The sequence below is a fragment of the Phyllobates terribilis genome, unplaced genomic scaffold, assembly GCF_046119375.1.
Source record: "Phyllobates terribilis strain yellow unplaced genomic scaffold, ASM4611937v1 Scaffold_67__1_contigs__length_7525285, whole genome shotgun sequence".
NCBI classification, from domain to species: Eukaryota; Metazoa; Chordata; class Amphibia; order Anura; family Dendrobatidae; genus Phyllobates; species Phyllobates terribilis.
This window is the reverse complement of record NW_027362827.1, coordinates 6,431,761-6,444,367: the sequence shown is the minus strand read 5'-3', so window position 1 is coordinate 6,444,367 and position 12,607 is coordinate 6,431,761.

Here is a 12,607-nt window from a genome sequence, read left to right as displayed (position 1 = left end):
CATAATGGTCGTCATGGCAACAATGATGTCATAATGGTCGTCATGGCAACCGTGCTGTCATAATGGTCGTCATGGCGACGTCATAATGGTCGTCATGGCAACGTCATAATAGTCGTCATGGCAACGTCATAATGGTCGTCATGGCAACGTCATAATGGCCGTCATGGCAACAATGATGTCATAATGGTCGTCATGGCAACCGTGCTGTCATAATGGTCGTCATGGCGACGTCATAATGGTCGTCATGGCGACGATAATGCCATAATGGTCGCCGTGGCAACGATGATGCCATAATGGTCGCCGTGGCAACGATGATGCCATATTGGTCGCCGTGGCAACGATGATGCCATAATGGTCGCCGTGGCAACGATGATGCCATAATGGTCGCCGTGGCAACGATGATGTCATAATGGTCGTCGTGGTAACAGTGATGTCATAATGGACGTCATGGCAACGTCATAATGGTCGTCATGGCAACGGTGATGCCATAATGGTCGTCACGGCAACGGTGATGCCATAATGGTCGTCACGGCAACGGTGATGCCATAATGGTCGTCACGGCAACGGTGATGCCATAATGGTCGTCACGGCAACAATGATGTCATAATGGTCGTCATGGCAACAATGACGTCATAATGGTCGTCATGGCAACAATGACGTCATAATGGTCGTCATGGCAACAATGACGTCATAACGGTCGTCATGGCAACAATGATGTCATAATGGTCGTCATGGCGACGGTGCTGTCATAATGGTCGTCATGGCAACGTCATAATGGTCGTCATGGCAACGGTGATGTCATAATGGTCGTCATGGCAACGGTGACGTCATAATGGTCGTCATGGCAACGTCATAATAGTCGTCATGGCAACGTCATAATGGTCGTCATGGCAACGTCATAATGGCTGTCATGGCAACAATGATGTCATAATGGTCGTCATGGCAACCGTGCTGTCATAATGGTCGTCATGGCGACGTCATAATGGTCGTCATGGCGACGATAATGCCATAATGGTCGCCGTGGCAACGATGATGCCATAATGGTCGACGTGGCAACGATGATGCCATATTGGTCGCCGTGGCAACGATGATGCCATAATGGTCGCCGTGGCAACGATGATGCCATAATGGTCGCCGTGGCAACGATGATGCCATAATGGTCGCCGTGGCAACGATGATGCCATAATGGTCGCCGTGGCAACGATGATGTCATAATGGTCGTCGTGGTAACAGTGATGTCATAATGGACGTCATGGCAACGTCATAATGGTCGTCATGGCAACGGTGATGCCATAATGGTCGTCACGGCAACGGTGATGCCATAATGGTCGTCACGGCAACGGTGATGCCATAATGGTCGTCACGGCAACGGTGATGCCATAATGGTCGTCACGGCAACGGTGATGCCATAATGGTCGTCACGGCAACGGTGATGCCATAATGGTCGTCACGGCAACGGTGATGCCATAATGGTCGTCATGGCAACGTCATAATAGTCGTCATGGCAACGTCATAATGGTCGTCATGGCGACGTCATAATGGTCGTCATGGCGACGTCATAATGGTCGTCATGGCGACGTCATAATGATCGTCATGGCAACAATGACGTCATAATGGTCGTCATGGCAACAATGACGTCATAATGGTCGTCATGGCAACAATGACGTCATAATGGTCGTCATGGCAACAATGATGTCATAATGGTCGTCATGGCGACGGTGCTGTCATAATGGTCGTCATGGCAACGTCATAATGGTCGTCATGGCAACGGTGATGTCATAATGGTCGTCATGGCAACGGTGACGTCATAATGGTCGTCATGGCAACGTCATAATAGTCGTCATGGCAACGTCATAATGGTCGTCATGGCAACGTCATAATGGTCGTCATGGCAACCGTGCTGTCATAATGGTTGTCATGGCAACCGTGCTGTCATAATGGTCATCATGGCGACGTCATAATGGTCGTCATGGCGACGATAATGCCATAATGGTCGCCGTGGCAACGATGATGCCATAATGGTCGCCGTGGCAACGATGATGCCATATTGGTCGCCGTGGCAACGATGATGCCATAATGGTCGCCGTGGCAACGATGATGCCATAATGGTCGCCGTGGCAACGATGATGCCATAATGGTCGCCGTGGCAACGATGATGTCATAGTGGTCGTCGTGGTAACAGTGATGTCATAATGGACGTCATGGCAACGTCATAATGGTCGTCATGGCAACGGTGATGCCATAATGGTCGTCACGGCAACGGTGATGCCATAATGGTCGTCACGGCAACGGTGATGCCATAATGGTCGTCACGGCAACGGTGATGCCATAATGGTCGTCATGGTTACAATGATGTCATAATGGTCGTCATGGCAACAATGACGTCATAATGGTCGTCATGGCAACAATGACGTCATAATGGTCGTCATGGCAACAATGACGTCATAATGGTCGTCATGGCAACAATGATGTCATAATGGTCGTCATGGCAACGTCATAATGGTCGTCATGGCAACGGTGATGTCATAATGGTCGTCATGGCAACGGTGACGTCGTAATGGTCGTCATGGCAACGTCATAATAGTCGTCATGGCAACGTCATAATGGTCGTCATGGCAACGTCATAATGGCCGTCATGGCAACAATGATGTCATAATGGTCGTCATGGCAACCGTGCTGTCATAATGGTCGTCATGGCGACGTCATAATGGTCGTCATGGCGACGATAATGCCATAATGGTCGCCGTGGCAACGATGATGCCATAATGGTCGCCGTGGCAACGATGATGCCATATTGGTCGCCGTGGCAACGATGATGCCATAATGGTCGCCGTGGCAACGATGATGCCATAATGGTCGCCGTGGCAACGATGATGCCATAATGGTCGCCGTGGCAACGATGATGTCATAATGGTCGTCGTGGTAACAGTGATGTCATAATGGACGTCATGGCAACGTCATAATGGTCGTCATGGCAACGGTGATGCCATAATGGTCGTCACGGCAACGGTGATGCCATAATGGTCGTCACGGCAACGGTGATGCCATAATGGTCGTCACGGCAACGGTGATGCCATAATGGTCGTCATGGCAACGTCATAATAGTCGTCATGGCAACGTCATAATGGTCGTCATGGCGACGTCATAATGGTCGTCATGGCGACGTCATAATGGTCGTCATGGCGACGTCATAATGGTCGTCATGGCGACGTCATAATGGTCGTCATGGCAACAATGACGTCATAATGGTCGTCATGGCAACAATGTCGTCATAATGGTCGTCATGGCAACAATGACGTCATAATGGTCGTCATGGCAACAATGATGTCATAATGGTCGTCATGGCGACGGTGCTGTCATAATGGTCGTCATGGCAACGTCATAATGGTCGTCATGGCAACGGTGATGTCATAATGGTCGTCATGGCAACGGTGACGTCATAATGGTCATCATGGCAACGTCATAATAGTCGTCATGGCAACGTCATAATGGTCGTCATGGCAACGTCATAATGGCCGTCATGGCAACAATGATGTCATAATGGTCGTCATGGCAACCGTGCTGTCATAATGGTCGTCATGGCGACGTCATAATGGTCGTCATGGCGACGATAATGCCATAATGTTCGCCGTGGCAACGATGATGCCATAATGGTCGCCGTGGCAACGATGATGCCATATTGGTCGCCGTGGCAACGATGATGCCATAATGGTCGCCGTGGCAACGATGATGCCATAATGGTCGCCGTGGCAACGATGATGCCATAATGGTCGCCGTGGCAACGATGATGCCATAATGGTCGCCGTGGCAACGATGATGCCATAATGGTCGCCGTGGTAACGATGATGCCATAATGGTCGCCTTGGCAACGATGATGTCATAATGGTCGTCGTGGTAACAGTGATGTCATAATGGACGTCATGGCAACGTCATAATGGTCGTCATGGCAACGGTGATGCCATAATGGTCGTCACGGCAACGGTGATGCCATAATGGTCGTCACGGCAACGGTGATGCCATAATGGTCGTCACGGCAACGGTGATGCCATAATGGTCGTCACGGCAGCGGTGATGCCATAATGGTCGTCACGGCAACGGTGATGCCATAATGGTCGTCATGGCAACGTCATAATAGTCGTCATGGCGACGTCATAATGGTCGTCATGGCGACGTCATAATGGTCGTCATGGCGACGTCATAATGGTCGTCATGGCGACGTCATAATGATCGTCATGGCAACAATGACGTCATAATGGTCGTCATGGCAACAATGACGTCATAATGGTCGTCATGGCAACAATGACGTCATAATGGTCGTCATGGCAACGTCATAATGGCCGTCATGGCAACAATGATGTCATAATGGTCGTCATGGCAACCGTGCTGTCATAATGGTCATCATGGCGACGTCATAATGGTCGTCATGGCGACGATAATGCCATAATGGTCGCCGTGGCAACGATGATGCCATAATGGTCGCCGTGGCAACGATGATGCCATATTGGTCGCCGTGGCAACGATGATGCCATAATGGTCGCCGTGGCAATGATGATGCCATAATGGTCGCCGTGGCAACGATGATGTCATAATGGTCGTCGTGGTAACAGTGATGTCATAATGGACGTCATGGCAACGTCATAATGGTCGTCATGGCAACGGTGATGCCATAATGGTCGTCACGGCAACGGTGATGCCATAATGGTCGTCACGGCAACGGTGATGCCATAATGGTCGTCACGGCAACGGTGATGCCATAATGGTCGTCATGGTAACAATGATGTCATAATGGTCGTCATGGCAACAATGACGTCATAATGGTCGTCATGGCAACAATGACGTCATAATGGTCGTCATGGCAACAATGACGTCATAATGGTCGTCATGGCAACAATGACGTCATAATGGTCGTCATGGCAACGTCATAATGGTCGTCATGGCAACAGTGATGTCATAATGGTCGTCATGGCAACGGTGACGTCATAATGGTCGTCATGGCAACGGTGACGTCATAATGGTCGTCATAGCAACGTCATAATAGTCGTCATGGCAACGTCATAATGGCCGTCATGGCAACAATGATGTCATAATGGTCGTCATGGCAACCGTGCTGTCATAATGGTCGTCATGGCGACGTCATAATGGTCGTCATGGCGACGATAATGCCATAATGGTCGCCGTGGCAACGATGATGCCATAATGGTCGCCGTGGCAACGATGATGCCATATTGGTCGCCGTGGCAACGATGATGCCATAATGGTCGCCGTGGCAACGATGATGCCATAATGGTCGCCGTGGCAACGATGATGCCATAATGGTCGCCGTGGCAACGATGATGTCATAATGGTCGTCGTGGTAACAGTGATGTCATAATGGACGTCATGGCAACGTCATAATGGTCGTCATGGCAACGGTGATGCCATAATGGTCGTCACGGCAACGGTGATGCCATAATGGTAGTCACGGCAACGGTGATGCCATAATGGTCGTCACGGCAACGGTGATGCCATAATGGTCGTCACGGCAACAGTGATGCCATAATGGTCGTCACGGCAACGGTGATGCCATAATGGTCGTCATGGCAACGTCATAATAGTCGTCATGGCAACGTCATAATGGTCGTCATGGCGACGTCATAATGGTCGTCATGGCGACGTCATAATGGTCGTCATGGCGACGTCATAATGATCGTCATGGCAACAATGACGTCATAATGGTCGTCATGGCAACAATGACGTCATAATGGTCGTCATGGCAACAATGACGTCATAATGGTCGTCATGGCAACAATGATGTCATAATGGTCGTCATGGCGACGGTGCTGTCATAATGGTCGTCATGGCAACGTCATAATGGTCGTCATGGCAACGGTGATGTGATAATGGTCGTCATGGCAACGGTGACGTCATAATGGTCGTCATGGCAACGTCATAATAGTCATCATGGCAACGTCATAATGGTCGTCATGGCGACGTCATAATGGCCGTCATGGCAACAATGATGTCATAATGGTCGTCATGGCGACGGTGCTGTCATAATGGTCGTCATGGCAACGTCATAATGGTCATCATGGCAACGTCATAATGGATGTCATAATGGTCGTCATGGCAACGGTGATGCCATAATGGTCGTCACGGCAACGGTGATGCCATAATGGTCGTCACGGCAACGGTGATGCCATAATGGTCGTCACGGCAACGGTGATGCCATAATGGTCGTCACGGCAACGGTGATGCCATAATGGTCGTCACGGCAACGGTGATGCCATAATGGTCGTCACGGCAACGGTGATGCCATAATGGTCGTCATGGCAACGTCATAATAGTCGTCATGGCAACGTCATAATGGTTGTCATGGCAACTTCATAATAGTCGTCATGGCAACGTCATAATGGTCGTCATGGCGACGTCATAATGGTCGTCATGGCGACGTCATAATGGTCGTCATGGCGACGTCATAATGGTCGTCATGGCGACGTCATAATGGTCGTCATGGCAACAATGACGTCATAATGGTCGTCATGGCAACAATGACGTCATAATGGTCGTCATGGCAACAATGACGTCATAATGGTCGTCATGGCAACAATGACGTCATAATGGTCGTCGTGGCAACAATGATGTCATAATGGTCGTCATGGCAACAATGACGTCATAATGGTCGTCATGGCAACAATGACGTCATAATGGTCGTCATGGCAACAATGACGTCATAATGGTCGTCATGGCAACAATGACGTCATAATGGTCGTCATGGCAACAATGATGTCATAATGGTCGTCATGGCGACTGTGCTGTCATAATGGTCGTCATGGCAACGTCATAATGGTCGTCATGGCAACGGTGATGTCATAATGGTCGTCATGGCAACGGTGACGTCATAATGGTCGTCATGGCAACGTCATAATAGTCGTCATGGCAACGTCATAATGGTCGTCATGGCAACGTCATAATGGCCGTCATGGCAACAATGATGTCATAATGGTCGTCATGGCAACCGTGCTGTCATAATGGTCGTCATGGCGACGTCATAATGGTCGTCATGGCGACGATAATGCCATAATGGTCGCCGTGGCAACGACGATGCCATAATGGTCGCCGTGGCAACGATGATGCCATATTGGTCGCCGTGGCAACGATGATGCCATAATGGTCGCCGTGGCAACGATGATGCCATAATGGTCGCCGTGGCAACGATGATGCCATAATGGTCGCCGTGGCAACGATGATGTCATAATGGTCGTTGTGGTAACAGTGATGTCATAATGGACGTCATGGCAACGTCATAATGGTCGTCATGGCAACGGTGATGCCATAATGGTCGTCACGGCAACGGTGATGCCATAATGGTCGTCACGGCAACGGTGATGCCATAATGGTCGTCACGGCAACGGTGATGCCATAATGGTCGTCACGGCAACGGTGATGCCATAATGGTCGTCATGGCAACAATGACGTCATAATGGTCGTCATGGCAACAATGACGTCATAATGGTCGTCATGGCAACAATGACGTCATAATGGTCGTCATGGCAACAATGATGTCATAATGGTCGTCATGGCGACGGTGCTGTCATAATGGTCGTCATGGCAATGTCATAATGGTCGTCATGGCAACGGTGATGTCATAATGGTCGTCATGGCAACGGTGACGTCATAATGGTCGTCATGGCAACGTCATAATAGTCGTCATGGCAACGTCATAATGGTCGTCATCGCAACGTCATAATGGCCGTCATGGCAACAATGATGTCATAATGGTCGTCATGGCAACCGTGCTGTCATAATGGTCGTCATGGCGACGTCATAATGGTCGTCATGGCGACGATAATGCCATAATGGTCGCCGTGGCAACGATGATGCCATAATGGTCGCCGTGGCAACGATGATGCCATATTGGTCGCCGTGGCAACGATGATGCCATAATGGTCGCCGTGGCAACGATGATGCCATAATGGTCGCCGTGGCAACGATGATGCCATAATGGTCGCCGTGGCAACGATGATGTCATAATGGTCGTCGTGGTAACAGTGATGTCATAATGGACGTCATGGCAACGTCATAATGGTCGTCATGGCAACGGTGATGCCATAATGGTCGTCACGGCAACGGTGATGCCATATTGGTCGTCACGGCAACGGTGATGCCATAATGGTCGACACGGCAACGGTGATGCCATAATGGTCGTTACGGCAACGGTGATGCCATAATGGTCGTCACGGCAACGGTGATGCCATAATGGTCGTCACGGCAACGGTGATGCCATAATGGTCGTCATGGCAACGTCATAATGGTCGTCATGGCGACGTCATAATGGTCGTCATGGCGACGTCATAATGGTCGTCATGGCGACGTCATAATGGTCGTCATGGCGACGTCATAATGATCGTCATGGCAACAATGACGTCAAAATGGTCGTCATGGCAACAATGACGTCATAATGGTCGTCATGGCAACAATGACGTCATAATGGTCGTCATGGCAACAATGATGTCATAATGGTCGTCATGGCGACGGTGCTGTCATAATGGTCGTCATGGCAACGTCATAATGGTCGTCATGGCAACGGTGATGTCATAATGGTTGTCATGGCAACGGTGATGTCATAATGGTCGTCATGGCAACGTCATAATAGTCGTCATGGCAACGTCATAATGGTCGTCATGGCAACGTCATAATGGCCGTCATGGCAACAATGATGTCATAATGGTCGTCATGGCAACCGTGCTGTCATAATGGTCGTCATGGCGACGTCATAATGGTCGTCATGGCGACGATAATGTCATAATTGTCGCCGTGGCAACGATGATGCCATAATGGTCGCCGTGGCAACGATGATGCCATAATGGTCGCCGTGGCAACGATGATGCCATAATGGTCGCCGTGGCAACGATGATGCCATATTGGTCGCCGTGGCAACGATGATGCCATAATGGTCGCCGTGGCAACGATGATGCCATAATGGTCGCCGTGGCAACGATGATGCCATAATGGTCGCCGTGGCAACGTTGATGTCATAATGGTCGTCGTGGCAACAGTGATGATGTCATAATGGACGTCATGGCAACGTCATAATCGTCGTCATGGCAACGGTGATGCCATAATGGTCGTCATGGCAACGGTGATGTCATAATGGTTGTCATGGCAACATCATAATGGTCGTCATGGCAACGATGATGCCATAATGGTCGTCATGGCGACGTCATATTGGTCGTCATGGCAACGGTGATGTCATAATGGTCGTCATGGCAACGGTGATGTCATAATGGTCGTCATGGCAAAAATGATGTCATAATGGACGTCATGGCAACGTCATAATGGTCGTCATGGCAACGGTGATGTCATAATGGTCGTCATGGCAACAATGATGTCATAATGGTCGTCATGCCAACGTCATAATGGTCGTCATGGCAACGGTGATGCCATAATGGTCATCATGGCGACGGTGCTGTCATAATGGTCATCATGGCGACGGTGCTGTCATAATGGTCGTCATGGCGACGGTGCTGTCATAATGGTCGTCACGGCGACGGTGCTGTCATAATGGTCGTCATGGCGACGTCATAATGGTCGTCATGGCGACGTCATAATGGTCGTCATGGCGACGTCATAATGGTCGTCATGGCGACGGTGCTGTCATAATGGTCGTCATGGCGACGGTGCTGTCATAATGGTCGTCATGGCGGCGGTGCTGTCATAATGGTCGTCATGGCGACGTCATAATGGTCGTTATGGCGACAATGATGTCATAATGGTCGTCATGGCGACGTCATAATGGTCGTCACGGTCGTCATGGCAACCGTGCTGTCATAATGGTCGTCATGGCGACGTCATAATGGTCATCATGGCAACAATGATGTCATAATGGTCGTCATGGCGACGGTGCTGTCATAATGGTCGTCATGGCAACGTCATAATGGTCGTCATGGCAACGTCATAATGGATGTCATAATGGTCGTCACGGCAACGGTGATGCCATAATGGTCGTCACGGCAACGGTGATGCCATAATGGTCGTCACGGCAACGGTGATGCCATAATGGTCGTCACGGCAACGGTGATGCCATAATGGTCGTCACGGCAACGGTGATGCCATAATGGTCGTCACGGCAACGGTGATGCCATAATGGTCGTCACGGCAACAATGATGTCATAATGGTCGTCATGGCAACAATGACGTCATAATGGTCGTCATGGCAACAATGACGTCATAATGGTCGTCATGGCAACAATGACGTCATAATGGTCGTCATGGCAACAATGATGTCATAATGGTCGTCATGGCGACTGTGCTGTCATAATGGTCGTCATGGCAACGTCATAATGGTCGTCATGGCAACGGTGATGTCATAATGGTCGTCATGGCAACGGTGACGTCATAATGGTCGTCATGGCAACGTCATAATAGTCGTCATGGCAACGTCATAATGGTCGTCATGGCAACGTCATAATGGCCGTCATGGCAACAATGATGTCATAATGGTCGTCATGGCAACCGTGCTGTCATAATGGTCGTCATGGCGACGTCATAATGGTCGTCATGGCAACGGTGATGTCATAATGGTCGTCATGGCAACGGTGACGTCATAATGGTCGTCATGGCAACAATGATGTCATAATGGTCGTCATGGCGACTGTGCTGTCATAATGGTCGTCATGGCAACGTCATAATGGTCGTCATGGCAACGGTGATGTCATAATGGTCGTCATGGCAACGGTGACGTCATAATGGTCGTCATGGCAACGTCATAATAGTCGTCATGGCAACGTCATAATGGTCGTCATGGCAACGTCATAATGGCCGTCATGGCAACAATGATGTCATAATGGTCGTCATGGCAACCGTGCTGTCATAATGGTCGTCATGGCGACGTCATAATGGTCGTCATGGCGACGATAATGTCATAATTGTCGCCGTGGCAACGATGATGCCATAATGGTCGCCGTGGCAACGATGATGCCATAATGGTCGCCGTGGCAACGATGATGCCATAATGGTCGTCACGGCAACGGTGATGCCATAATGGTCGTCATGGCAACGTCATAATGGTCGTCATGGCAACGTCATAATGGTCGTCATGGCAACGTCATAATGGCCGTCATGGCAACAATGATGTCATAATGGTCTTCATGGCAACCGTGCTGTCATAATGGTCGTCATGGCGACGTCATAATGGTCGTCATGGCGACAATGATGTGATAATGGTCCTCATGGCGACGATGATGTCATAATGCCGACTATGGTATCATATTGGTCGTCATTTCAGCGATGATGTCATAATTGTCGTCATGGCGAATGTGATGTCATAGGGTCGTCATGGCGACGATGATGTCATTATGGTCGTCATGGTGACGATGATGTCAAAATGGTCGTCCTGGCAACATTATAATGGTCGTCATGGCAACGGTGATGCCATAATGGTCGTCATGGCAACGGTGATGCCATAATGGTCGTCATGACAACGATGATGTCATAATGGTCGTCATGACAACGATGATGTCATAATGGTCGTCATGGTAACGATGATGTCATAATGGTCGTCATGGCAACGGTGATGCCATAATGGTCGTCATGACAACGGTGATGCCATAATGGTTGTCACGGCAACGTCATAATAGTCGTCATGGCAACGTCATAATGGTCGTCATGGCGACGTCATAATGGTCGTCATGGCGACGTCATAATGGTCGTCATGGCGACGTCATAATGGTCGTCATGGCAACAATGACGTCATAATGGTCGTCATGGCAACAATGACTTCATAATGGTCGTCATGGCAACAATGACGTCATAATGGTCGTCATGGCAACAATGACGTCATAATGGTCGTCATGGCAACAATGATGTCATAATGGTCGTCATGGCAACAATGACGTCATAATGGTCGTCATGGCAACAATGACGTCATAATGGTCGTCATGGCAACAATGACGTCATAATGGTCGTCATGGCAACAATGATGTCATAATGGTCGTCATGGCGACTGTGCTGTCATAATGGTCGTCATGGCAACGTCATAATGGTCGTCATGGCAACGGTGATGTCATAATGGTCGTCATGGCAACGGTGACGTCATAATGGTCGTCATGGCAACGTCATAATGGCCGTCATGGCAACAATGATGTCATAATGGTCGTCATGGCAACCGTGCTGTCATAATGGTCGTCATGGCGACGCCATAATGGTCGCCGTGGCAACGATGATGCCATAATGGTCGCCGTGGCAACGATGATGCCATATTGGTCGCCGTGGCAACGATGATGCCATAATGGTCACCGTGGCAACGATGATGCCATAATGGTCGCCGTGGCAACGATGATGCCATAATGGTCGCCGTGGCAACGATGATGTCATAATGGTCGTCGTGGTAACAGTGATGTCATAATGGACGTCATGGCAACGTCATAATGGTCGTCATCGCAACGGTGATGCCATAATGGTCGTCACGGCAACGGTGATGCCATATTGGTCGTCACGGCAACGGTGATGCCATAATGGTCGTCACGGCAACGGTGATGCCATAATGGTCGTCACGGCAACGGTGATGCCATAATGGTCGTCACGGCAACGGTGATGCCATAATGGTCGTCACGGCAACGGTGATGCCATA